The sequence below is a fragment of the Pelobates fuscus genome, chromosome 12 (genome assembly GCF_036172605.1).
Source record: "Pelobates fuscus isolate aPelFus1 chromosome 12, aPelFus1.pri, whole genome shotgun sequence".
Classification (NCBI taxonomy): Eukaryota; Metazoa; Chordata; class Amphibia; order Anura; family Pelobatidae; genus Pelobates; species Pelobates fuscus.
In genome coordinates this window covers 52227314-52252068 of record NC_086328.1, presented here as the reverse complement: position 1 = coordinate 52252068, position 24755 = coordinate 52227314, and the positions used below count along the sequence as shown (strand labels likewise).

Sequence of the window (24755 nt, the reverse complement as noted above, 5' to 3'; positions counted from 1 at the left end):
ATTAGTGAGATCGCATTCTCTAAATTTCGCTTGCGGCCATACCAGCCTGAAAATGCCTGATCTCATCAGATCTTGGAAGCCATCCAGACTCGGGCCTGGTTAGTACTTATATGGGAGACCAACTAGGAACCTCAGGTGCCGTAAGCTTTCGTTTATTTCTTTTTTGCATTATGATGTCATAATCAGACCACTTTTTTCCCTATCCAGAAGCGTCTTGTCTTTTGTCGCAACCAGTGTTTGATATTCTACCAACATTAGCGAGATCGCATTCTCTTAATTTAACTTACGGCCATACCAGTCTGAAAATGTCAGATGTCAGAAGCCATCCAGACTCGGGCCTGGTTAGTACTTGTATGGGAGACCAACTAGGAACCTCAGGTGGCGTAAGCTTTCGTTTATTTCTTTTTTGCATTAGGATGTCATAATCAGACCACTTTTTTTCCTATCCAGAAGTGTCTTGTCTTTTGTCGCAACCAGTGTTTGATATTCTACCAACATTAGCGAGACCGCATTATCTTAACTTCACTTATGGCCATACCAGTCTGAAAATGCCTGATCTCGTCAGATCTGGGAAGCCATCCAGACTCGGGCCTGGTTAGTACTTGTATGGGAGACCAACTAGGAACCTCAGGTGCCGTAAGCTTTTGTTCATTTCTTTTTTGCATTATGATGTCATAAACAGACCACTTTTTTCCCTATCCAGAAGCGTCTTGTCTTTTGTCGCAACCAGAGATTGATATTCTACCAACATTAACGAGATCGCATTCTATTAATTTCACTTATGGCCATACCAGTCTGAAAATGCCTGATCTCGTCAGATCTCGGAAGCCATCCAGACTCGGGCCTGGTTAGTACTTGTATGGGAGACCAACTAGGAAACTCAGGTGCCGTAAGCTTTTGTTTATTTCTTTTTTGCATTATGATGTCATAATCAGACCACTTTTTTCCCTATCCAGAAGCGTCTTGTCTTTTGTCGCAACTAGAGTTTGATATTCTACCAACATTAGCGAGATCGCATTCTCATAATTACCTTTACGGCCATACCAGTCTGAAAATGCCTGATCTCATCAGATCTTGGAAGCCATCCAGACTCGGGCCTGGTTAGTACTTGTAAGGGAGACCAACTAGGAAACTCAGGTGCCGTAAGCTTTTGTTTATTTCTTTTTTGCATTATGATGTCATAATCAGACCATTTTTTTCCCTATCCAGAAGCGTCTTGTCTTTTGTCGCAACCAGAGTTTGATATTCTACCAACATTAGCGAGATTGCATTCTTTTAATTTCACTTAGGGCCATACCAGACTGAAAATGTCAGATCTCTGAAGCCATCCAGACTCGGGCCTGGTTAGTACTTGTATGGGAGACCAACTAGAAACCTCAGGTGCCGTAAGCTTTTGTTTATTTATTTTTTGCATTATGATGTCATAATCAGACCATTTTTTCCCTATCCAGAAGCGTCTTGTCTTTTGTCGCAACCAGTGTTTGATATTCTACCAACATTAGCGAGATCGCATTATCTTAACTTCACTTATGGCCAAACCAGTCTGAAAATTCCTGATCTCGTCAGATCTTTGAAGCCATCCAGACTCGGGCCTGGTTAGTACTTGTATGGGAGACCAACTTGGAACCTCAGGTGCCGTAAGCTTTTGTTTATTTATTTTTTGCATTATGATGTCATAATCAGACCACTTTTTTCCCTATCCAGAAGCGTCTTGTCTTTTGTCGCAACTAGAGTTTGATATTCTACCAACATTAGTGAGATCGCATTCTCTAAATTTCACTTGCGGCCATACCAGCCTGAAAATGCCTGATCTTGTCAGATCGTGGAAGCCATCCAGACTCGGGCCTGGTTAGTACTTATATGGGAGACCAACTAGGAACCTCAGGTGCCGTAAGCTTTCGTTTATTTCTTTTTTGCATTATGATGTCATAATCAGACCACTTTTTTCCCTATCCAGAAGCGTCTTGTCTTTTGTCGCAACCAGTGTTTGATATTCTACCAACATTAGCGAGATCGCATTCTCTTAATTTCACTTATGGCCATACCAGTCTGAAAATGCCTGATCTCGTCAGATCTCGGAAGACATCCAGACTCGTGACTGGTTAGTACTTGTATGGGAGACCAACTAGGAACTTCAGGTGCCGTAAGCTTTTGTTTATTTCTTTTTTGCATTAGGATGTCATAATCAGACCACTTTTTTCCCTATCCAGAAGTGTCTTGTCTTTTGTCGCAACCAGTGTTTGATATTCTACCAACATTAGCGAGACCGCATTATCTTCACTTCACTTATGGCCATACCAGTCTGAAAATGCCTGATCTCGTAAAATCTTGGAAGCCATCCAGACTCGGGCCTGGTTAGTATTTGTATGGGAGACCAACTAGGAACCTCAGGTGCCGTAAGCTTTTGTTCATTTCTTTTTTGCATTATGATGTCATAATCAGACCACTTTTTTCCCTATCCAGAAGCGTCTTGCCTTTTGTCGCAACCAGAGTTTGATATTCTACCAACATTAGCGAGATTGCATTCTATTAATTTCACTTAGGGCCATACCAGTCTGAAAATGTCAGATCTCTGATACCATCCAGACTCGGGCCTGGTTAGTACTTGTTTGGGAGACCAACTTGAAACCTCAGGTGCCGTAAGCTTTTGTTTATTTCTTTTTTGCATTATGATGTCATAATCAGACCACTTTTTTCCCTATCCAGAAGCGTCTTTTTTTTTGTCGCAACCAGAGTTTTATATTCTACCAACATAAGCGAGATCGCATTCTCTTAATTTCACTTACGGCTATACTAGTCTGAAAATGCCTGACCTCGTCAGATCTCGGAAGCCATCCAGACTCGGGCTTGGTTAGTACTTGTATGGGAGACCAACTAGGAACCTCAGGTGGCGTAAGCTTTTGTTCATTTCTTTTTTGCATTATGATGTCATAATCAGACCACTTTTTTCCCTATCCAGAAGCGTCTTGTCTTTTGTCGCAACCAGAGTTTGATATTCTACCAACATTAGCGAGATCGCATTCTATTGATTTTACTTAGGGCCATACCCGTCTGAAAATGTCAGATCTCTGAAGCCATCCAGACTCGGGCCTGGTTAGTACTTGTTTGGGAGACCAACTAGAAACCTCAGGTGCCGTAAGCTTTTGTTTATTTCTTTTTTGCATTATGATGTCATAATCAGACCATTTTTTCCCTATCCAGAAGCGTCTTGTCTTTTGTCGCAACCAGTGTTTGATATTCTACCAACATAAGCGAGATCGCATTTTCTTAATTTCACTTACGGATATACCAGTCTGAAAATGCCTGACCTCGTCAGATCTCGGAAGCCATCCAGACTCGGGCTTGGTTAGTACTTGTATGGGAGACCAACTAGGAACCTCAGGTGGCGTAAGCTTTTGTTTATTTCTTTTTTGCATTAGGATGTCATAATCAGACCACTTTTTTTCCTATCCAGAAGTGTCTTGTCTTTTGTCGCAACCAGTGTTTGATATTCTACCAACATTAGCGAGATCGCATTATCTTAACTTCACTTATGGCCAAACCAGTCTGAAAATTCCTGATCTCGTCAGATCTTTGAAGCCATCCAGACTCGGGCCTGGTTAGTACTTGTATGGGAGACCAACTTGGAACCTCAGGTGCCGTAAGCTTTTGTTTATTTATTTTTTGCATTATGATGTCATAATCAGACCACTTTTTTCCCTATCCAGAAGCGTCTTGTCTTTTGTCGCAACCAGTGTTTGATATTCTGCCAACATTAGCGGGATCGCATTCTCTTAATTTCAATTACGGCCATACCAGTCTGAAAATGCCTGATCTCGTCAGATCTCGGAAGCCATCCAGACTCGGGCTTGGTTAGTATTTGTATGGGAGACTAACTTGGTATCTCAGGTGCCGTAAGCTTTTGTTTATTTATTTTTTGCCTTATGATGTCATAATCAGACCACTTTTTTCCCTATCCAAAAGCGTCTTGTCTTTTGTCAAAACCAGTGTTTGATATTCTACCAACATTAGCGAGATCGCATTATCTTAACTTCACTTATGGCCAAACCAGTCTGAAAATGCCTGATCTCGTCAGATCTTTGAAGCCATCCAGACTCGGGCCTGGTTAGTACTTTTATGGGAGACCAACTAGGAACCTCAGGTGTTGTAAGCTTTTGTTTATTTCTTTGTTGCATTATGATGTCATAATCAGACCACTTTTTTCCCTATCCAGAAGCGTCTTGTCTTTTGTCGCAACTAGAGTTTGATATTCTACCAACATTAGTGAGATCGCATTCTCTTAATTTCACTTACGGCCATACCAGTCTAAAAATTTATGATCTTGTCAGATCTCGGAAGCCATCCAGACTCGGGCCTGGTTAGTACTTGTATGGGAGACCAACTAGGAACCTCAGGTGCCGTAAGCTTTGTTTATTTATTTTTTGCATTATGATGTCATAATCAGACCACTTTTTTCCCTATCCAGAAGCGTCTTGTCTTTTGTCGCAACCAGTGTTTGATATTCTACCAACATTAGCGAGATCGCATTATCTTAACTTCACTTATGGCCAAACCAGTCTGAAAATGCCTGATCTCGTCAGATCTTTGAATCAATCCAGACTGGGGCCTGGTTAGTACTTGTATGGGAGACCAACTTGGAACCTCAGGTGCCGTAAGCTTTTGTTTATTTATTTTTTGCATTATGATGTCATAATCAGACCACTTTTTTCCCTATCCAGAAGCGTCTTGTCTTTTGTCGCAACCAGAGTTTGATATTCTACCAACATAAGCGAGATCGCATTCTCTTAATTTCACTTACGGCTATACTAGTCTGAAAATGCCTGACCTCGTCAGTTCTCGGAAGCCATCCAGACTCGGGCTTGGTTAGTACTTGTATGGGAGACCAACTAGGAACCTCAGGTGGCGTAAGCTTTTGTTTATTTCTTTTTTGCATTAGGATGTCATAATCAGACCACTTTTTTTCCTATCCAGAAGTGTCTTGTCTTTTGTCGCAACCAGTGTTTGATATTCTACCAACATTAGCGAGACCGCATTATCTTATCTTCACTTATGGCCATACCAGTCTGAAAATGCCTGATCTCGTCAGATCTGGGAAGCCATCCAGACTCGGGCCTGGTTAGTACTTGTATGGGAGACCAACTAGGAACCTCAGGTGCCGTAAGCTTTTGTTCATTTCTTTTTTGCATTATGATGTCATAAACAGACCACTTTTTTCCCTATCCAGAAGCGTCTTGTCTTTTGTCGCAACCAGAGTTTGATATTCTATCAACATTAACGAGATCGCATTCTATTAATTTCACTTATGGCCTTACCAGTCTGAAAATGCCTGATCTCGTCAGATCTCGGAAGCCATCCAGACTCGGGCCTGGTTAGTTCTTGTATGGGAGACCAACTAGGAACCTCAGGTGCCGTAAGCTTTTGTTTATTTCTTTTTTGCATTAGGATGTCATAATCAGACCACTTTTTTCCCTATCCAGAAGCGTCTTGTCTTTTGTCGCAACCAGAGTTTGATATTCTACCAACATTAGCGAGATCGCATTCTCATAATTACCTTTACGGCCATACCAGTCTGAAAATGCCTGATCTCATCAGATCTTGGCAGCCATCCAGACTCGGGCCTGGTTAGTACTTGTATGGGAGACCAACTAGGAAACTCAGGTGCCGTAAGCTTTTGTTTATTTCTTTTTTGCATTATGATGTCATAATCAGACCATTTTTTCCCCTATCCAGAAGCGTCTTGTCTTTTGTCGCAACCAGAGTTTGATATTCTACCAACATTAGCGAGATTGCATTCTTTTAATTTCACTTAGGGCCATACCAGTCTGAAAATGTCAGATCTCTGAAGCCATCCAGACTCGGGCCTGGTTAGTACTTGTATGGGAGACCAACTAGAAACCTCAGCTGCCGTAAGCTTTTGTTTATTTATTTTTTGCATTATGATGTCATAATCAGACCATTTTTTCCCTATCCAGAAGCGTCTTTTTTTTTGTCGCAACCAGTGTTTGATATTCTACCAACATGAGCGAGATCGCATTCTCTTAATTTCACTTACGGCTATACCAGTCTGAAAATGCCTGATCTCGTCATATCTCGGAAACCATCCAGACTCGGGCCTGGTTAGTTCTTGTATGGGAGACCAACTAGAAACCTCAGGTGCTGTAAACTTTTGTTTATTTCTTTTTTGCATTAGGATGTCATAATCAGACCACTTTTTTCCCTATCCAAAAGCGTCTTGACTTTTGTCGCAACCAGTGTTTGATATTCTACCAACATTAGCGAGATCGCATTGTCTTAACTTCACTTATGGCCATACCAGTCTGAAAATGCCTGATCTTGGAAGCCATCCAGACTCGGGCCTGGTTAGTACTTGTATGGGAAATCAACTTGGAACCTCAGGTGCCGTAAGCTTTTGTTTATTTCTTTTTTGCATTATGATGTCATAATCAGACCACTTTTTTCCCTATCCAGAAGCGTCTTGTCTTTTGTCGCAACCAGAGTTTGATATTCTACCAACGTTAGCGAGATCGCATTCTCCTAATTTAATTTATGGACATAGCAGTCTGAAAATGCCTGATCTAGTCAAATCTCGGAAGCTATCCAGACTCGGGCCTGGTTAGTAATTGTATGGGAGACCAACTAGGAACCTCAGGTGTCGTATGCTATTGTTTATTTCTTTTTTGCATTATGATGTCATAATCAGACCATTTTTTCCCTATCCAGAAGCGTCTTGTCTTTTGTCGCAACCAGTGTTTGATATTCTACCAACATAAGCGAGATCGCATTCTCTTAATTTCACTTACGGATATACCAGTCTGAAAATGCCTGACCTCGTCAGATCTCGGAAGCCATCCAGACTCGGGCTTGGTTAGTACTTGTATGGGAGACCAACTAGGAACCTCAGGTGGCGTAAGCTTTTGTTTATTTCTTTTTTGCATTAGGATGTCATAATCAGACCACTTTTTTTCCTATCCAGAAGTGTCTTGTCTTTTGTCGCAACCAGTGTTTGATATTCTACCAACATTAGCGAGATCGCATTATCTTAACTTCACTTATGGCCAAACCAGTCTGAAAATTCCTGATCTCGTCAGATCTTTGAAGCCATCCAGACTCGGGCCTGGTTAGTACTTGTATGGGAGACCAACTTGGAACCTCAGGTGCCGTAAGCTTTTGTTTATTTATTTTTTGCATTATGATGTCATAATCAGACCACTTTTTTCCCTATCCAGAAGCGTCTTGTCTTTTGTCGCAACCAGTGTTTGATATTCTACCAACATTAGCGGGATCGCATTCTCTTAATTTCAATTACGGCCATACCAGTCTGAAAATGCCTGATCTCGTCAGATCTCGGAAGCCATCCAGACTCGGGCTTGGTTAGTATTTGTATGGGAGACTAACTTGGTATCTCAGGTGCCGTAAGCTTTTGTTTATTTATTTTTTGCCTTATGATGTCATAATCAGACCACTTTTTTCCCTATCCAAAAGCGTCTTGTCTTTTGTCAAAACCAGTGTTTGATATTCTACCAACATTAGCGAGATCGCATTATCTTAACTTCACTTATGGCCAAACCAGTCTGAAAATGCCTGATCTCGTCAGATCTTTGAAGCCATCCAGACTCGGGCCTGGTTAGTACTTTTATGGGAGACCAACTAGGAACCTCAGGTGTTGTAAGCTTTTGTTTATTTCTTTGTTGCATTATGATGTCATAATCAGACCACTTTTTTCCCTATCCAGAAGCGTCTTGTCTTTTGTCGCAACTAGAGTTTGATATTCTACCAACATTAGTGAGATCGCATTCTCTTAATTTCACTTACGGCCATACCAGTCTAAAAATTTATGATCTCGTCAGATCTCGGAAGCCATCCAGACTCGGGCCTGGTTAGTACTTGTATGGGAGACCAACTAGGAACCTCAGGTGCCGTAAGCTTTGTTTATTTATTTTTTGCATTATGATGTCATAATCAGACCACTTTTTTCCCTATCCAGAAGCGTCTTGTCTTTTGTCGCAACCAGTGTTTGATATTCTACCAACATTAGCGAGATCGCATTATCTTAACTTCACTTATGGCCAAACCAGTCTGAAAATGCCTGATCTCGTCAGATCTTTGAATCAATCCAGACTGGGGCCTGGTTAGTACTTGTATGGGAGACCAACTTGGAACCTCAGGTGCCGTAAGCTTTTGTTTATTTATTTTTTGCATTATGATGTCATAATCAGACCACTTTTTTCCCTATCCAGAAGTGTCTTGTCTTTTGTCGCAACCAGTGTTTGATATTCTACCAACATTAGCGAGACCGCATTATCTTCACTTCACTTATGGCCATACCAGTCTGAAAATGCCTGATCTCGTAAAATCTTGGAAGCCATCCAGACTCGGGCCTGGTTAGTACTTGTATGGGAGACCAACTAGGAACCTCAGGTGCCGTAAGCTTTTGTTCATTTCTTTTTTGCATTATGATGTCATAATCAGACCACTTTTTTCCCTATCCAGAAGCGTCTTGCCTTTTGTCGCAACCAGAGTTTGATATTCTACCAACATTAGCGAGATTGCATTCTATTAATTTCACTTAGGGCCATACCAGTCTGAAAATGTCAGATCTCTGATACCATCCAGACTCGGGCCTGGTTAGTACTTGTTTGGGAGACTAACTTGAAACCTCAGGTGCCGTAAGCTTTTGTTTATTTCTTTTTTGCATTATGATGTCATAATCAGACCACTTTTTTCCCTATCCAGAAGCGTCTTTTTTTTTGTCGCAACCAGAGTTTTATATTCTACCAACATAAGCGAGATCGCATTCTCTTAATTTCACTTACGGCTATACTAGTCTGAAAATGCCTGACCTCGTCAGATCTCGGAAGCCATCCAGACTCGGGCTTGGTTAGTACTTGTATGGGAGACCAACTAGGAACCTCAGGTGGCGTAAGCTTTTGTTCATTTCTTTTTTGCATTATGATGTCATAATCAGACCACTTTTTTCCCTATCCAGAAGCGTCTTGTCTTTTGTCGCAACCAGAGTTTGATATTCTACCAACATTAGCGAGATCGCATTCTATTGATTTTACTTAGGGCCATACCCGTCTGAAAATGTCAGATCTCTGAAGCCATCCAGACTCGGGCCTGGTTAGTACTTGTTTGGGAGACCAACTAGAAACCTCAGGTGCCGTAAGCTTTTGTTTATTTCTTTTTTGCATTATGATGTCATAATCAGACCATTTTTTCCCTATCCAGAAGCGTCTTGTCTTTTGTCGCAACCAGTGTTTGATATTCTACCAACATAAGCGAGATCGCATTTTCTTAATTTCACTTACGGATATACCAGTCTGAAAATGCCTGACCTCGTCAGATCTCGGAAGCCATCCAGACTCGGGCTTGGTTAGTACTTGTATGGGAGACCAACTAGGAACCTCAGGTGGCGTAAGCTTTTGTTTATTTCTTTTTTGCATTAGGATGTCATAATCAGACCACTTTTTTTCCTATCCAGAAGTGTCTTGTCTTTTGTCGCAACCAGTGTTTGATATTCTACCAACATTAGCGAGATCGCATTATCTTAACTTCACTTATGGCCAAACCAGTCTGAAAATTCCTGATCTCGTCAGATCTTTGAAGCCATCCAGACTCGGGCCTGGTTAGTACTTGTATGGGAGACCAACTTGGAACCTCAGGTGCCGTAAGCTTTTGTTTATTTATTTTTTGCATTATGATGTCATAATCAGACCACTTTTTTCCCTATCCAGAAGCGTCTTGTCTTTTGTCGCAACCAGTGTTTGATATTCTGCCAACATTAGCGGGATCGCATTCTCTTAATTTCAATTACGGCCATACCAGTCTGAAAATGCCTGATCTCGTCAGATCTCGGAAGCCATCCAGACTCGGGCTTGGTTAGTATTTGTATGGGAGACTAACTTGGTATCTCAGGTGCCGTAAGCTTTTGTTTATTTATTTTTTGCCTTATGATGTCATAATCAGACCACTTTTTTCCCTATCCAAAAGCGTCTTGTCTTTTGTCAAAACCAGTGTTTGATATTCTACCAACATTAGCGAGATCGCATTATCTTAACTTCACTTATGGCCAAACCAGTCTGAAAATGCCTGATCTCGTCAGATCTTTGAAGCCATCCAGACTCGGGCCTGGTTAGTACTTTTATGGGAGACCAACTAGGAACCTCAGGTGTTGTAAGCTTTTGTTTATTTCTTTGTTGCATTATGATGTCATAATCAGACCACTTTTTTCCCTATCCAGAAGCGTCTTGTCTTTTGTCGCAACTAGAGTTTGATATTCTACCAACATTAGTGAGATCGCATTCTCTTAATTTCACTTACGGCCATACCAGTCTAAAAATTTATGATCTTGTCAGATCTCGGAAGCCATCCAGACTCGGGCCTGGTTAGTACTTGTATGGGAGACCAACTAGGAACCTCAGGTGCCGTAAGCTTTGTTTATTTATTTTTTGCATTATGATGTCATAATCAGACCACTTTTTTCCCTATCCAGAAGCGTCTTGTCTTTTGTCGCAACCAGTGTTTGATATTCTACCAACATTAGCGAGATCGCATTATCTTAACTTCACTTATGGCCAAACCAGTCTGAAAATGCCTGATCTCGTCAGATCTTTGAATCAATCCAGACTGGGGCCTGGTTAGTACTTGTATGGGAGACCAACTTGGAACCTCAGGTGCCGTAAGCTTTTGTTTATTTATTTTTTGCATTATGATGTCATAATCAGACCACTTTTTTCCCTATCCAGAAGCGTCTTGTCTTTTGTCGCAACCAGAGTTTGATATTCTACCAACATAAGCGAGATCGCATTCTCTTAATTTCACTTACGGCTATACTAGTCTGAAAATGCCTGACCTCGTCAGTTCTCGGAAGCCATCCAGACTCGGGCTTGGTTAGTACTTGTATGGGAGACCAACTAGGAACCTCAGGTGGCGTAAGCTTTTGTTTATTTCTTTTTTGCATTAGGATGTCATAATCAGACCACTTTTTTTCCTATCCAGAAGTGTCTTGTCTTTTGTCGCAACCAGTGTTTGATATTCTACCAACATTAGCGAGACCGCATTATCTTATCTTCACTTATGGCCATACCAGTCTGAAAATGCCTGATCTCGTCAGATCTGGGAAGCCATCCAGACTCGGGCCTGGTTAGTACTTGTATGGGAGACCAACTAGGAACCTCAGGTGCCGTAAGCTTTTGTTCATTTCTTTTTTGCATTATGATGTCATAAACAGACCACTTTTTTCCCTATCCAGAAGCGTCTTGTCTTTTGTCGCAACCAGAGTTTGATATTCTATCAACATTAACGAGATCGCATTCTATTAATTTCACTTATGGCCTTACCAGTCTGAAAATGCCTGATCTCGTCAGATCTCGGAAGCCATCCAGACTCGGGCCTGGTTAGTTCTTGTATGGGAGACCAACTAGGAACCTCAGGTGCCGTAAGCTTTTGTTTATTTCTTTTTTGCATTAGGATGTCATAATCAGACCACTTTTTTCCCTATCCAGAAGCGTCTTGTCTTTTGTCGCAACCAGAGTTTGATATTCTACCAACATTAGCGAGATCGCATTCTCATAATTACCTTTACGGCCATACCAGTCTGAAAATGCCTGATCTCATCAGATCTTGGCAGCCATCCAGACTCGGGCCTGGTTAGTACTTGTATGGGAGACCAACTAGGAAACTCAGGTGCCGTAAGCTTTTGTTTATTTCTTTTTTGCATTATGATGTCATAATCAGACCATTTTTTCCCCTATCCAGAAGCGTCTTGTCTTTTGTCGCAACCAGAGTTTGATATTCTACCAACATTAGCGAGATTGCATTCTTTTAATTTCACTTAGGGCCATACCAGTCTGAAAATGTCAGATCTCTGAAGCCATCCAGACTCGGGCCTGGTTAGTACTTGTATGGGAGACCAACTAGAAACCTCAGCTGCCGTAAGCTTTTGTTTATTTATTTTTTGCATTATGATGTCATAATCAGACCATTTTTTCCCTATCCAGAAGCGTCTTTTTTTTTGTCGCAACCAGTGTTTGATATTCTACCAACATGAGCGAGATCGCATTCTCTTAATTTCACTTACGGCTATACCAGTCTGAAAATGCCTGATCTCGTCATATCTCGGAAACCATCCAGACTCGGGCCTGGTTAGTTCTTGTATGGGAGACCAACTAGAAACCTCAGGTGCTGTAAACTTTTGTTTATTTCTTTTTTGCATTAGGATGTCATAATCAGACCACTTTTTTCCCTATCCAAAAGCGTCTTGACTTTTGTCGCAACCAGTGTTTGATATTCTACCAACATTAGCGAGATCGCATTGTCTTAACTTCACTTATGGCCATACCAGTCTGAAAATGCCTGATCTTGGAAGCCATCCAGACTCGGGCCTGGTTAGTACTTGTATGGGAAATCAACTTGGAACCTCAGGTGCCGTAAGCTTTTGTTTATTTCTTTTTTGCATTATGATGTCATAATCAGACCACTTTTTTCCCTATCCAGAAGCGTCTTGTCTTTTGTCGCAACCAGAGTTTGATATTCTACCAACGTTAGCGAGATCGCATTCTCCTAATTTAATTTATGGACATAGCAGTCTGAAAATGCCTGATCTAGTCAAATCTCGGAAGCTATCCAGACTCGGGCCTGGTTAGTAATTGTATGGGAGACCAACTAGGAACCTCAGGTGTCGTATGCTATTGTTTATTTCTTTTTTGCATTATGATGTCATAATCAGACCATTTTTTCCCTATCCAGAAGCGTCTTGTCTTTTGTCGCAACCAGTGTTTGATATTCTACCAACATAAGCGAGATCGCATTCTCTTAATTTCACTTACGGATATACCAGTCTGAAAATGCCTGACCTCGTCAGATCTCGGAAGCCATCCAGACTCGGGCTTGGTTAGTACTTGTATGGGAGACCAACTAGGAACCTCAGGTGGCGTAAGCTTTTGTTTATTTCTTTTTTGCATTAGGATGTCATAATCAGACCACTTTTTTTCCTATCCAGAAGTGTCTTGTCTTTTGTCGCAACCAGTGTTTGATATTCTACCAACATTAGCGAGATCGCATTATCTTAACTTCACTTATGGCCAAACCAGTCTGAAAATTCCTGATCTCGTCAGATCTTTGAAGCCATCCAGACTCGGGCCTGGTTAGTACTTGTATGGGAGACCAACTTGGAACCTCAGGTGCCGTAAGCTTTTGTTTATTTATTTTTTGCATTATGATGTCATAATCAGACCACTTTTTTCCCTATCCAGAAGCGTCTTGTCTTTTGTCGCAACCAGTGTTTGATATTCTACCAACATTAGCGGGATCGCATTCTCTTAATTTCAATTACGGCCATACCAGTCTGAAAATGCCTGATCTCGTCAGATCTCGGAAGCCATCCAGACTCGGGCTTGGTTAGTATTTGTATGGGAGACTAACTTGGTATCTCAGGTGCCGTAAGCTTTTGTTTATTTATTTTTTGCCTTATGATGTCATAATCAGACCACTTTTTTCCCTATCCAAAAGCGTCTTGTCTTTTGTCAAAACCAGTGTTTGATATTCTACCAACATTAGCGAGATCGCATTATCTTAACTTCACTTATGGCCAAACCAGTCTGAAAATGCCTGATCTCGTCAGATCTTTGAAGCCATCCAGACTCGGGCCTGGTTAGTACTTTTATGGGAGACCAACTAGGAACCTCAGGTGTTGTAAGCTTTTGTTTATTTCTTTGTTGCATTATGATGTCATAATCAGACCACTTTTTTCCCTATCCAGAAGCGTCTTGTCTTTTGTCGCAACTAGAGTTTGATATTCTACCAACATTAGTGAGATCGCATTCTCTTAATTTCACTTACGGCCATACCAGTCTAAAAATTTATGATCTCGTCAGATCTCGGAAGCCATCCAGACTCGGGCCTGGTTAGTACTTGTATGGGAGACCAACTAGGAACCTCAGGTGCCGTAAGCTTTGTTTATTTATTTTTTGCATTATGATGTCATAATCAGACCACTTTTTTCCCTATCCAGAAGCGTCTTGTCTTTTGTCGCAACCAGTGTTTGATATTCTACCAACATTAGCGAGATCGCATTATCTTAACTTCACTTATGGCCAAACCAGTCTGAAAATGCCTGATCTCGTCAGATCTTTGAATCAATCCAGACTGGGGCCTGGTTAGTACTTGTATGGGAGACCAACTTGGAACCTCAGGTGCCGTAAGCTTTTGTTTATTTATTTTTTGCATTATGATGTCATAATCAGACCACTTTTTTCCCTATCCAGAAGTGTCTTGTCTTTTGTCGCAACCAGTGTTTGATATTCTACCAACATTAGCGAGACCGCATTATCTTCACTTCACTTATGGCCATACCAGTCTGAAAATGCCTGATCTCGTAAAATCTTGGAAGCCATCCAGACTCGGGCCTGGTTAGTACTTGTATGGGAGACCAACTAGGAACCTCAGGTGCCGTAAGCTTTTGTTCATTTCTTTTTTGCATTATGATGTCATAATCAGACCACTTTTTTCCCTATCCAGAAGCGTCTTGCCTTTTGTCGCAACCAGAGTTTGATATTCTACCAACATTAGCGAGATTGCATTCTATTAATTTCACTTAGGGCCATACCAGTCTGAAAATGTCAGATCTCTGATACCATCCAGACTCGGGCCTGGTTAGTACTTGTTTGGGAGACTAACTTGAAACCTCAGGTGCCGTAAGCTTTTGTTTATTTCTTTTTTGCATTATGATGTCATAATCAGACCACTTTTTTCCCTATCCAGAAGCGTCTTTTTTTTTGTCGCAACCAGAGTTTTATATTCTACCAACATAAGCGAGATCGCATTCTCTTAATTTCACTTACGGCTATACTAGTCTGAAAATGCCTGACCTCGTCAGATCTCGGAAGCCATCCAGATTCGGGCTTGGTTAGTACTTGTATGGGAGACCAACTAGGAACCTCAGGTGGCGTAAGCTTTTGTTCATTTCTTTTTTGCATTATGATGTCATAATCAGACCACTTTTTTCCCTATCCAGAAGCGTCTTGTCTTTTGTCGCAACCAGAGTTTGATATTCTACCAACATTAGCGAGATCGCATTCTATTGATTTTACTTAGGGCCATACCCGTCTGAAAATGTCAGATCTCTGAAGCCATCCAGACTCGGGCCTGGTTAGTACTTGTTTGGGAGACCAACTAGAAACCTCAGGTGCCGTAAGCTTTTGTTTATTTCTTTTTTGCATTATGATGTCATAATCAGACCATTTTTTCCCTATCCAGAAGCGTCTTGTCTTTTGTCGCAACCAGTGTTTGATATTCTACCAACATAAGCGAGATCGCATTTTCTTAATTTCACTTACGGATATACCAGTCTGAAAATGCCTGACCTCGTCAGATCTCGGAAGCCATCCAGACTCGGGCTTGGTTAGTACTTGTATGGGAGACCAACTAGGAACCTCAGGTGGCGTAAGCTTTTGTTTATTTCTTTTTTGCATTAGGATGTCATAATCAGACCACTTTTTTTCCTATCCAGAAGTGTCTTGTCTTTTGTCGCAACCAGTGTTTGATATTCTACCAACATTAGCGAGATCGCATTATCTTTACTTCACTTATGGCCAAACCAGTCTGAAAATTCCTGATCTCGTCAGATCTTTGAAGCCATCCAGACTCGGGCCTGGTTAGTACTTGTATGGGAGACCAACTTGGAACCTCAGGTGCCGTAAGCTTTTGTTTATTTATTTTTTGCATTATGATGTCATAATCAGACCACTTTTTTCCCTATCCAGAAGCGTCTTGTCTTTTGTCGCAACCAGTGTTTGATATTCTGCCAACATTAGCGGGATCGCATTCTCTTAATTTCAATTACGGCCATACCAGTCTGAAAATGCCTGATCTCGTCAGATCTCGGAAGCCATCCAGACTCGGGCTTGGTTAGTATTTGTATGGGAGACTAACTTGGTATCTCAGGTGCCGTAAGCTTTTGTTTATTTATTTTTTGCCTTATGATGTCATAATCAGACCACTTTTTTCCCTATCCAAAAGCGTCTTGTCTTTTGTCAAAACCAGTGTTTGATATTCTACCAACATTAGCGAGATCGCATTATCTTAACTTCACTTATGGCCAAACCAGTCTGAAAATGCCTGATCTCGTCAGATCTTTGAAGCCATCCAGACTCGGGCCTGGTTAGTACTTTTATGGGAGACCAACTAGGAACCTCAGGTGTTGTAAGCTTTTGTTTATTTCTTTGTTGCATTATGATGTCATAATCAGACCACTTTTTTCCCTATCCAGAAGCGTCTTGTCTTTTGTCGCAACTAGAGTTTGATATTCTACCAACATTAGTGAGATCGCATTCTCTTAATTTCACTTACGGCCATACCAGTCTAAAAATTTATGATCTTGTCAGATCTCGGAAGCCATCCAGACTCGGGCCTGGTTAGTACTTGTATGGGAGACCAACTAGGAACCTCAGGTGCCGTAAGCTTTGTTTATTTATTTTTTGCATTATGATGTCATAATCAGACCACTTTTTTCCCTATCCAGAAGCGTCTTGTCTTTTGTCGCAACCAGTGTTTGATATTCTACCAACATTAGCGAGATCGCATTATCTTAACTTCACTTATGGCCAAACCAGTCTGAAAATGCCTGATCTCGTCAGATCTTTGAATCAATCCAGACTGGGGCCTGGTTAGTACTTGTATGGGAGACCAACTTGGAACCTCAGGTGCCGTAAGCTTTTGTTTATTTATTTTTTGCATTATGATGTCATAATCAGACCACTTTTTTCCCTATCCAGAAGCGTCTTGTCTTTTGTCGCAACCAGAGTTTGATATTCTACCAACATTAGCGAGAGCGCATTCTATTAATTTCACTTATGGCCATACCAGTTTGAAAATGCCTGATCTCTGAAGCCATCCAGACTCGGGTCTGGTTAGTACTTGTATGGGAGACCAACTAGAAACCTCAGGTGCTGTAAGCTTTTGTTTATTTCTTTTTTGCATTATGATGTCATAATCAGACCATTTTTTCCCTATCCAGAAGCGTCTTGTCTTTTGTCGCAACCAGTGTTTGATATTCTACCAACATAAGCGAGATCGCATTCTCTTAATTTCACTTACGGCTATACTAGTCTGAAAATGCCTGACCTCGTCAGTTCTCGGAAGCCATCCAGACTCGGGCTTGGTTAGTACTTGTATGGGAGACCAACTAGGAACCTCAGGTGGCGTAAGCTTTTGTTTATTTCTTTTTTGCATTAGGATGTCATAATCAGACCACTTTTTTTCCTATCCAGAAGTGTCTTGTCTTTTGTCGCAACCAGTGTTTGATATTCTACCAACATTAGCGAGACCGCATTATCTTATCTTCACTTATGGCCATACCAGTCTGAAAATGCCTGATCTCGTCAGATCTGGGAAGCCATCCAGACTCGGGCCTGGTTAGTACTTGTATGGGAGACCAACTAGGAACCTCAGGTGCCGTAAGCTTTTGTTCATTTCTTTTTTGCATTATGATGTCATAAACAGACCACTTTTTTCCCTATCCAGAAGCGTCTTGTCTTTTGTCGCAACCAGAGTTTGATATTCTATCAACATTAACGAGATCGCATTCTATTAATTTCACTTATGGCCTTACCAGTCTGAAAATGCCTGATCTCGTCAGATCTCGGAAGCCATCCAGACTCGGGCCTGGTTAGTTCTTGTATGGGAGACCAACTAGGAACCTCAGGTGCCGTAAGCTTTTGTTTATTTCTTTTTTGCATTAGGATGTCATAATCAGACCACTTTTTTCCCTATCCAGAAGCGTCTTGTCTTTTGTCGCAACCAGAGTTTGATATTCTACCAACATTAGCGAGATCGCATTCTCATAATTACCTTTACGGCCATACCAGTCTGAAAATGCCTGATCTCATCAGATCTTGGCAGCCATCCAGACTCGGGCCTGGTTAGTACTTGTATGGGAGACCAACTAGGAAACTCAGGTGCCGTAAGCTTTTGTTTATTTCTTTTTTGCATTATGATGTCATAATCAGACCATTTTTTCCCCTATCCAGAAGCGTCTTGTCTTTTGTCGCAACCAGAGTTTGATATTCTACCAACATTAGCGAGATTGCATTCTTTTAATTTCACTTAGGGCCATACCAGTCTGAAAATGTCAGATCTCTGAAGCCATCCAGACTCGGGCCTGGTTAGTACTTGTATGGGAGACCAACTAGAAACCTCAGCTGCCGTAAGCTTTTGTTTATTTATTTTTTGCATTATGATGTCATAATCAGACCATTTTTTCCCTATCCAGAAGCGTCTTTTTTTTTGTCGCAACCAGTGTTTGATATTCTACCAACATGAGCGAGATCGCATTCTCTTAATTTCACTTACGGCTATACCAGTCTGAAAATGCCTGATCTCGTCATATCTCGGAAACCATCCAGACTCGGGCCTGGTTAGTTCTTGTATGGGAGACCAACTAGAAACCTCAGGTGCTGTAAACTTTTGTTTATTTCTTTTTTGCATTAGGATGTCATAATCAGACCACTTTTTTCCCTATCCAAAAGCGTCTTGTCTTTTGTCGCAACCAGTGTTTGATATTCTACCAACATTAGCGAGATCGCATTGTCTTAACTTCACTTATGGCCATACCAGTCTGAAAATGCCTGATCTTGGAAGCCATCCAGACTCGGGCCTGGTTAGTACTTGTATGGGAAATCAACTTGGAACCTCAGGTGCCGTAAGCTTTTGTTTATTTCTTTTTTGCATTATGATGTCATAATCAGACCACTTTTTTCCCTATCCAGAAGCGTCTTGTCTTTTGTCGCAACCAGAGTTTGATATTCTACCAACGTTAGCGAGATCGCATTCTCCTAATTTAATTTATGGACATAGCAGTCTGAAAATGCCTGATCTAGTCAAATCTCGGAAGCTATCCAGACTCGGGCCTGGTTAGTAATTGTATGGGAGACCAACTAGGAACCTCAGGTGTCGTATGCTTTTGTTTATTTCTTTTTTGCATTATGATGTCATAATCAGACCACTTTTTTTCCTATCCAGAAGTGTCTTGTCTTTTGTCGCAACCAGTGTTTGATATTCTACCAACATTAGCGAGACCGCATTATCTTAACTTCACTTATGGCCATACAAGTCTGAAAATGCCTGATCTCGTCAGATCTTGGAAGCCATCCAGACTTGGGCCTGGTTAGTACTTGTATGGGAGACCAACTAGGCAACTCAGGTGCCGTAAGCTTTTGTTTATTTCTTTTTTGCATTATGATGTCATAATCAGACCACTTTTTTCCCTATCCAGAAGCGTCTTGTCTTTTGTCGCAACCAGAGTTTGATATTCTACCAACATTAGCGAGATCGCATTCCCATAATTACACTTACGGCCATACCAGTCTGAAAATGCCTGATCTCGTCAGATCTTGGAAGCCATCCAGACTCGGGCCTGGTTAGTACTTGTATGGGAGACCAACTAGGAAACTCAGGTGCCGTAAGCTTTTGTTTATTTCTTTTTTGCATTATGATGTCATAATCAGACCATTTTTTCCCTATCCAGAAGCGTCTTGTCTTTTGTCGCAACCAGTGTTTGATATTCTACCAACATTAGCGAGATCGCATTATCTTAACTTCACTTATGGCCAAACCAGTCTGAAAATTCCTGATCTCGTCAGATCTTTGAAGCCATCCAGACTCGGGCCTGGTTAGTACTTGTATGGGAGACCAACTTGGAACCTCAGGTGCCGTAAGCTTTTGTTTATTTATTTTTTGCATTATGATGTCATAATCAGACCACTTTTTTCCCTATCCAGAAGCGTCTTGTCTTTTGTCGCAACCAGTGTTTGATATTCTACCAACATTAGCGGGATCGCATTCTCTTAATTTCAATTATGGCCATACCAGTCTGAAAATGCCTGATCTCGTCAGATCTCGGAAGCCATCCAGACTCGGGCTTGGTTAGTATTTGTATGGGAGACTAACTTGGTATCTCAGGTGCCGTAAGCTTTTGTTTATTTATTTTTTGCATTATGATGTCATAATCAGACCACTTTTTTCCCTATCCAAAAGCGTCTTGTCTTTTGTCAAAACCAGTGTTTGATATTCTACCAACATTAGCGAGATCGCATTATCTTAACTTCACTTATGGCCAAACCAGTCTGAAAATGCCTGATCTCGTCAGATCTTTGAAGCCATCCAGACTCGGCCCTGGTTAGTACTTTTATGGGAGACCAACTAGGAACCTCAGGTGTTGTAAGCTTTTGTTTATTTCTTTGTTGCATTATGATGTCATAATCAGACCACTTTTTTCCCTATCCAGAAGCGTCTTGTCTTTTGTCGCAACTAGAGTTTGATATTCTACCAACATTAGTGAGATCGCATTCTCTTAATTTCACTTACGGCCATACCTGTCTAAAAATTTATGATCTCGTCAGATCTCGGAAGCCATCCAGACTCGGGCCTGGTTAGTACTTGTATGGGAGACCAACTAGGAACCTCAGGTGCCGTAAGCTTTTGTTTATTTATTTTTTGCATTATGATGTCATAATCAGACCACTTTTTTCCCTATCCAGAAGCGTCTTGTCTTTTGTCGCAACCAGTGTTTGATATTCTACCAACATTAGCGAGATCGCATTATCTTAACTTCACTTATGGCCAAACCAGTCTGAAAATGCCTGATCTCGTCAGATCTTTGAAGCCATCCAGACTGGGGCCTGGTTAGTACTTGTATGGGAGACCAACTTGGAACCTCAGGTGCCGTAAGCTTTTGTTTATTTATTTTTTGCATTATGATGTCATAATCAGACCAATTTTTTCCCTATCCAGAAGCGTCTTGTCTTTTGTCGCAACCAGAGTTTGATATTCTACCAACATTAGCGAGATCGCATTCTCTTAATTTCACTTATGGCCATACCAGTCTAAAAATGCCTGATCTCATTAGCTCTCGAAAGCCATCCAGACTCGGGCCTGGTTCGTACTTGTATGGGAGACCAACTAGGAACCGCAGGTGCAGTAAGCTTTTGTTTATTTCTTTTTTGCATTATGATGTCATAATCAGACCACTTTTTTCCCTATCCAAAAGCGTCTTGTCTTTTGTCGCAACCAGAGTTTGATATTCTACCAACATTAGCGAGATTGCATTCTTTTAATTTCACTTAGGGCCATACCAGTCTGAAAATGTCAGATCTCTGAAGCCATCCAGACTCGGGCCTGGTTAGTACTTGTATGGGAGACCAACTAGAAACCTCAGGTGCCGTAAGCTTTTGTTTATTTCTTTTTTGCATTATGATGTCATAATCAGACCATTTTTTCCCTATCCAGAAGCGTCTTGTCTTTTGTCGCAACCAGTGTTTGATATTCTACCAACATGAGCGAGATCGCATTCTCTTAATTTCACTTACAGCTATACCAGTCTGAAAATGCCTGAACTCGTCAGATCTCGGAAGCCATCCAGACTCAGGCCTGGTTAGTTCTTGTATGGGAGACCAACAATGAACCTCAGGTGCTGTACGCTTTTGTTTATTTCTTTTTTGCATTATGATGTCATAATCAGACCATTTTTTCCCTATCCAGAAGCGTCTTGTCTTTTGTCGCAACCAGTGTTTGATATTCTACCAACATTAGCGAGATCGCATTATCTTAACTTCACTTATGGCCAAACCAGTCTGAAAATTCCTGATCTCGTCAGATCTTTGAAGCCATCCAGACTCAGGCCTGGTTAGTACTTGTATGGGAGACCAACTTGGAACCTCAGGTGCCGTACGCTTTTGTTTATTTATTTTTTGCATTATGATGTCATAATCAGACCACTTTTTTCCCTATCCAGAAGCGTCTTGTCTTTTGTCGCAACCAGTGTTTGATATTCTACCAACATTAGCGGGATCGCATTCTCTTAATTTCAATTACGGCCATATTAGTCTGAAAATGCCTGATCTCGGAAGCCATCCAGACTCGGGCTTGGTTAGTATTTGTATGGGAGACTAACTTGGTATCTCAGCTGCCGTAAGCTTTTGTTTATTTATTTTTTGCATTATGATGTCATAATCAGACACTTTTTTCCCTATCCAAAAGCGTCTTGTCTTTTGTCAAAACCAGTGTTTGATATTCTACCAACATTAGCGAGATCGCATTATCTTAACTTCACTTATGGCCAAACCAGTCTGAAAATGCCTGATCTCGTCAGATCTTTGAAGCCATCCAGACTCGGGCCTGGTTAGTATTTTTATGGGAGACCAACTAGGAACCTCAGGTGTTGTAAACTTTTGTTTATTTCTTTGTTGCATTATGTTGTCATAATCAGACCACTTTTTTCCCTATCCAGAAGCGTCTTGTCTTTTGTCGCAACTAGAGTTTGATATTCTACCAACATTAGTGAGATCGCATTCTCTTAATTTCACTTACGGCTATACCAGTCTAAAAATGTATGATCTCGTCAGATCTTGGAAGCCATCCAGACTCGGGCCTGGTTAGTACTTGTATGGGAGACCAACTAGGAACCTCAGGTGCCGTAAGCTTTTGTTTATTTCTTTTTTGCATTATGATGTCATAATCAGACCATTTTTTTCCCTATCCAGAAGCGTCTTGTCTTTTGTCGCAACCAGAGTTTGATATTCTACCAACATTAGCGAGATTGCATTCTTTTAATTTCACTTAGGGCCATACCAGTCTGAAAATGTCAGATCTCTGAAGCCATCCAGACTCGGGCCTGGTTAGTACTTGTATGGGAGACCAACTAGAAACCTCAGGTGCCGTAAGCTTTTGTTTATTTCTTTTTTGCATTAGGATCTCATTATCAGACCACTTTTTTCCCTATCCAAAAGCGTCTTGTCTTTTGTTGCAACCAGTGTTTGATATTCTACCAACATTAGCGAGATCGCTTTATCTTAACTTCACTTATGGCCATACCAGTCTGAAAATGCCTGATCTCGTCAGATCTTGGAAGCCATCTAGACTCGGGCCTGGTTAGTACTTGTATGGGAGACCAACTAGGAAACTCAGGTGCCGTAAGCTTTTGTTTATTTCTTTTTTGCATTATGATGTCATAATCAGACCACTTTTTTCCCTATCCAGAAGCGTCTTGTCTTTTGTCGCAACTAGAGTTTGATATTCTACCAACATTAGCGAGATCGCATTCTCATAATTACCCTTACGGCCATACCAGTCTGAAAATGCCTGATCTCATCAGATCTTGGAAGCCATCCAGACTCGGGCCTGGTTAGTACTTGTATGGGAGACCAACTAGGAAACTCAGGTGCCGTAAGCTTTTGTTTATTTCTTTTTTGCATTATGATGTCATAATCAGACCATTTTTTTCCCTATCCAGAAGCGTCTTGTCTTTTGTCGCAACCAGAGTTTGATATTCTACCAACATTAGCGAGATTGCATTCTTTTAATTTCACTTAGGGCCATACCAGTCTGAAAATGTCAGATCTCTGAAGCCATCCAGACTCAGGCCTGGTTAGTACTTGTATGGGAGACCAACTAGAAACCTCAGGTGCCGTAAGCTTTTGTTTATTTATTTTTTGCCTTATGATGTCATAATCAGACCACTTTTTTCCCTATCCAAAAGCGTCTTGTCTTTTGTCAAAACCAGTGTTTGATATTCTACCAACATTAGCGAGATCGCATTATCTTAACTTCACTTATGGCCAAACCAGTCTGAAAATGCCTGATCTCGTCAGATCTTTGAAGCCATCCAGACTCGGGCCTGGTTAGTACTTTTATGGGAGACCAACTAGGAACCTCAGGTGTTGTAAGCTTTTGTTTATTTCTTTGTTGCATTATGATGTCATAATCAGACCACTTTTTTCCCTATCCAGAAGCGTCTTGTCTTTTGTCGCAACTAGAGTTTGATATTCTACCAACATTAGTGAGATCGCATTCTCTTAATTTCACTTACGGCCATACCAGTCTAAAAATTTATGATCTCGTCAGATCTCGGAAGCCATCCAGACTCGGGCCTGGTTAGTACTTGTATGGGAGACCAACTAGGAACCTCAGGTGCCGTAAGCTTTTGTTTATTTATTTTTTGCATTATGATGTCATAATCAGACCACTTTTTTCCCTATCCAGAAGCGTCTTGTCTTTTGTCGCAACCAGTGTTTGATATTCTACCAACATTAGCGAGATCGCATTATCTTAACTTCACTTATGGCCAAACCAGTCTGAAAATGCCTGATCTCGTCAGATCTTTGAATCAATCCAGACTGGGGCCTGGTTAGTACTTGTATGGGAGACCAACTTGGAACCTCAGGTGCCGTAAGCTTTTGTTTATTTATTTTTTGCATTATGATGTCATAATCAGACCACTTTTTTCCCTATCCAGAAGCGTCTTGTCTTTTGTCGCAACCAGAGTTTGATATTCTACCAACATTAGCGAGATCGCATTCTATTAATTTCACTTATGGCCATACCAGTTTGAAAATGCCTGATCTCTGAAGCCATCCAGACTCGGGTCTGGTTAGTACTTGTATGGGAGACCAACTAGAAACCTCAGGTGCCGTAAGCTTTTGTTTATTTCTTTTTTGCATTATGATGTCATAATCAGACCATTTTTTCCCTATCCAGAAGCGTCTTGTCTTTTGTCGCAACCAGTGTTTGATATTCTACCAACATAAGCGAGATCGCATTCTCTTAATTTCACTTACGGCTATACTAGTCTGAAAATGCCTGACCTCGTCAGTTCTCGGAAGCCATCCAGACTCGGGCTTGGTTAGTACTTGTATGGGAGACCAACTAGGAACCTCAGGTGGCGTAAGCTTTTGTTTATTTCTTTTTTGCATTAGGATGTCATA

General features: G+C 41.1%; 60 pseudogenes; all 60 read left to right on the top strand.

Annotated features, from left to right (window-relative positions):
- Positions 1-28: 28 nt before the first annotated feature.
- LOC134579652 (5S ribosomal RNA) lies at positions 29-147 on the top strand (annotated as a pseudogene).
- Positions 148-524: 377 nt separating this feature from the next.
- Positions 525-643, top strand: LOC134579848 (5S ribosomal RNA; annotated as a pseudogene).
- Positions 644-777: 134 nt separating this feature from the next.
- LOC134579801 (5S ribosomal RNA) lies at positions 778-896 on the top strand (annotated as a pseudogene).
- Positions 897-1030: 134 nt separating this feature from the next.
- Positions 1031-1149, top strand: LOC134579792 (5S ribosomal RNA; annotated as a pseudogene).
- A 376-nt stretch (positions 1150-1525) lies between these two features.
- On the top strand, positions 1526-1644 carry LOC134579887 (5S ribosomal RNA; annotated as a pseudogene).
- A 387-nt stretch (positions 1645-2031) lies between these two features.
- LOC134580114 (5S ribosomal RNA) lies at positions 2032-2150 on the top strand (annotated as a pseudogene).
- Positions 2151-2284: 134 nt separating this feature from the next.
- Positions 2285-2403, top strand: LOC134580175 (5S ribosomal RNA; annotated as a pseudogene).
- A 377-nt stretch (positions 2404-2780) lies between these two features.
- On the top strand, positions 2781-2899 carry LOC134580179 (5S ribosomal RNA; annotated as a pseudogene).
- Positions 2900-3528: 629 nt separating this feature from the next.
- Positions 3529-3647, top strand: LOC134579885 (5S ribosomal RNA; annotated as a pseudogene).
- A 134-nt stretch (positions 3648-3781) lies between these two features.
- On the top strand, positions 3782-3900 carry LOC134580196 (5S ribosomal RNA; annotated as a pseudogene).
- Positions 3901-4034: 134 nt separating this feature from the next.
- Positions 4035-4153, top strand: LOC134580066 (5S ribosomal RNA; annotated as a pseudogene).
- Positions 4154-4287: 134 nt separating this feature from the next.
- On the top strand, positions 4288-4406 carry LOC134580186 (5S ribosomal RNA; annotated as a pseudogene).
- Positions 4407-4539: 133 nt separating this feature from the next.
- On the top strand, positions 4540-4658 carry LOC134580045 (5S ribosomal RNA; annotated as a pseudogene).
- Positions 4659-4792: 134 nt separating this feature from the next.
- On the top strand, positions 4793-4911 carry LOC134579588 (5S ribosomal RNA; annotated as a pseudogene).
- A 134-nt stretch (positions 4912-5045) lies between these two features.
- LOC134579847 (5S ribosomal RNA) lies at positions 5046-5164 on the top strand (annotated as a pseudogene).
- A 134-nt stretch (positions 5165-5298) lies between these two features.
- LOC134579859 (5S ribosomal RNA) lies at positions 5299-5417 on the top strand (annotated as a pseudogene).
- A 134-nt stretch (positions 5418-5551) lies between these two features.
- Positions 5552-5670, top strand: LOC134579695 (5S ribosomal RNA; annotated as a pseudogene).
- Positions 5671-7047: 1377 nt separating this feature from the next.
- LOC134579883 (5S ribosomal RNA) lies at positions 7048-7166 on the top strand (annotated as a pseudogene).
- Positions 7167-7300: 134 nt separating this feature from the next.
- Positions 7301-7419, top strand: LOC134580195 (5S ribosomal RNA; annotated as a pseudogene).
- Positions 7420-7553: 134 nt separating this feature from the next.
- Positions 7554-7672, top strand: LOC134580065 (5S ribosomal RNA; annotated as a pseudogene).
- Positions 7673-7806: 134 nt separating this feature from the next.
- Positions 7807-7925, top strand: LOC134579986 (5S ribosomal RNA; annotated as a pseudogene).
- Positions 7926-8058: 133 nt separating this feature from the next.
- On the top strand, positions 8059-8177 carry LOC134580044 (5S ribosomal RNA; annotated as a pseudogene).
- A 134-nt stretch (positions 8178-8311) lies between these two features.
- LOC134580023 (5S ribosomal RNA) lies at positions 8312-8430 on the top strand (annotated as a pseudogene).
- Positions 8431-8807: 377 nt separating this feature from the next.
- On the top strand, positions 8808-8926 carry LOC134580178 (5S ribosomal RNA; annotated as a pseudogene).
- Positions 8927-9555: 629 nt separating this feature from the next.
- Positions 9556-9674, top strand: LOC134579882 (5S ribosomal RNA; annotated as a pseudogene).
- A 134-nt stretch (positions 9675-9808) lies between these two features.
- LOC134580192 (5S ribosomal RNA) lies at positions 9809-9927 on the top strand (annotated as a pseudogene).
- Positions 9928-10061: 134 nt separating this feature from the next.
- On the top strand, positions 10062-10180 carry LOC134580064 (5S ribosomal RNA; annotated as a pseudogene).
- Positions 10181-10314: 134 nt separating this feature from the next.
- Positions 10315-10433, top strand: LOC134580185 (5S ribosomal RNA; annotated as a pseudogene).
- Positions 10434-10566: 133 nt separating this feature from the next.
- Positions 10567-10685, top strand: LOC134580043 (5S ribosomal RNA; annotated as a pseudogene).
- A 134-nt stretch (positions 10686-10819) lies between these two features.
- LOC134579586 (5S ribosomal RNA) lies at positions 10820-10938 on the top strand (annotated as a pseudogene).
- Positions 10939-11072: 134 nt separating this feature from the next.
- Positions 11073-11191, top strand: LOC134579846 (5S ribosomal RNA; annotated as a pseudogene).
- Positions 11192-11325: 134 nt separating this feature from the next.
- Positions 11326-11444, top strand: LOC134579858 (5S ribosomal RNA; annotated as a pseudogene).
- A 134-nt stretch (positions 11445-11578) lies between these two features.
- LOC134579683 (5S ribosomal RNA) lies at positions 11579-11697 on the top strand (annotated as a pseudogene).
- A 1377-nt stretch (positions 11698-13074) lies between these two features.
- On the top strand, positions 13075-13193 carry LOC134579881 (5S ribosomal RNA; annotated as a pseudogene).
- A 134-nt stretch (positions 13194-13327) lies between these two features.
- Positions 13328-13446, top strand: LOC134580191 (5S ribosomal RNA; annotated as a pseudogene).
- Positions 13447-13580: 134 nt separating this feature from the next.
- On the top strand, positions 13581-13699 carry LOC134580063 (5S ribosomal RNA; annotated as a pseudogene).
- Positions 13700-13833: 134 nt separating this feature from the next.
- Positions 13834-13952, top strand: LOC134579983 (5S ribosomal RNA; annotated as a pseudogene).
- Positions 13953-14085: 133 nt separating this feature from the next.
- LOC134580042 (5S ribosomal RNA) lies at positions 14086-14204 on the top strand (annotated as a pseudogene).
- A 134-nt stretch (positions 14205-14338) lies between these two features.
- On the top strand, positions 14339-14457 carry LOC134580022 (5S ribosomal RNA; annotated as a pseudogene).
- A 1125-nt stretch (positions 14458-15582) lies between these two features.
- LOC134579880 (5S ribosomal RNA) lies at positions 15583-15701 on the top strand (annotated as a pseudogene).
- A 134-nt stretch (positions 15702-15835) lies between these two features.
- On the top strand, positions 15836-15954 carry LOC134580190 (5S ribosomal RNA; annotated as a pseudogene).
- Positions 15955-16088: 134 nt separating this feature from the next.
- Positions 16089-16207, top strand: LOC134580062 (5S ribosomal RNA; annotated as a pseudogene).
- A 134-nt stretch (positions 16208-16341) lies between these two features.
- On the top strand, positions 16342-16460 carry LOC134580184 (5S ribosomal RNA; annotated as a pseudogene).
- Positions 16461-16593: 133 nt separating this feature from the next.
- On the top strand, positions 16594-16712 carry LOC134580041 (5S ribosomal RNA; annotated as a pseudogene).
- A 376-nt stretch (positions 16713-17088) lies between these two features.
- Positions 17089-17207, top strand: LOC134579584 (5S ribosomal RNA; annotated as a pseudogene).
- Positions 17208-17341: 134 nt separating this feature from the next.
- Positions 17342-17460, top strand: LOC134579845 (5S ribosomal RNA; annotated as a pseudogene).
- A 134-nt stretch (positions 17461-17594) lies between these two features.
- Positions 17595-17713, top strand: LOC134579857 (5S ribosomal RNA; annotated as a pseudogene).
- Positions 17714-17847: 134 nt separating this feature from the next.
- Positions 17848-17966, top strand: LOC134579671 (5S ribosomal RNA; annotated as a pseudogene).
- Positions 17967-19091: 1125 nt separating this feature from the next.
- Positions 19092-19210, top strand: LOC134580123 (5S ribosomal RNA; annotated as a pseudogene).
- A 134-nt stretch (positions 19211-19344) lies between these two features.
- LOC134580144 (5S ribosomal RNA) lies at positions 19345-19463 on the top strand (annotated as a pseudogene).
- A 133-nt stretch (positions 19464-19596) lies between these two features.
- Positions 19597-19715, top strand: LOC134579879 (5S ribosomal RNA; annotated as a pseudogene).
- A 640-nt stretch (positions 19716-20355) lies between these two features.
- On the top strand, positions 20356-20474 carry LOC134580037 (5S ribosomal RNA; annotated as a pseudogene).
- A 134-nt stretch (positions 20475-20608) lies between these two features.
- LOC134579919 (5S ribosomal RNA) lies at positions 20609-20727 on the top strand (annotated as a pseudogene).
- Positions 20728-22356: 1629 nt separating this feature from the next.
- Positions 22357-22475, top strand: LOC134579592 (5S ribosomal RNA; annotated as a pseudogene).
- Positions 22476-22852: 377 nt separating this feature from the next.
- LOC134579777 (5S ribosomal RNA) lies at positions 22853-22971 on the top strand (annotated as a pseudogene).
- Positions 22972-23105: 134 nt separating this feature from the next.
- Positions 23106-23224, top strand: LOC134579997 (5S ribosomal RNA; annotated as a pseudogene).
- A 377-nt stretch (positions 23225-23601) lies between these two features.
- LOC134580060 (5S ribosomal RNA) lies at positions 23602-23720 on the top strand (annotated as a pseudogene).
- Positions 23721-23854: 134 nt separating this feature from the next.
- On the top strand, positions 23855-23973 carry LOC134579982 (5S ribosomal RNA; annotated as a pseudogene).
- Positions 23974-24107: 134 nt separating this feature from the next.
- Positions 24108-24226, top strand: LOC134580040 (5S ribosomal RNA; annotated as a pseudogene).
- Positions 24227-24602: 376 nt separating this feature from the next.
- On the top strand, positions 24603-24721 carry LOC134579583 (5S ribosomal RNA; annotated as a pseudogene).
- Positions 24722-24755: the final 34 nt, after the last annotated feature.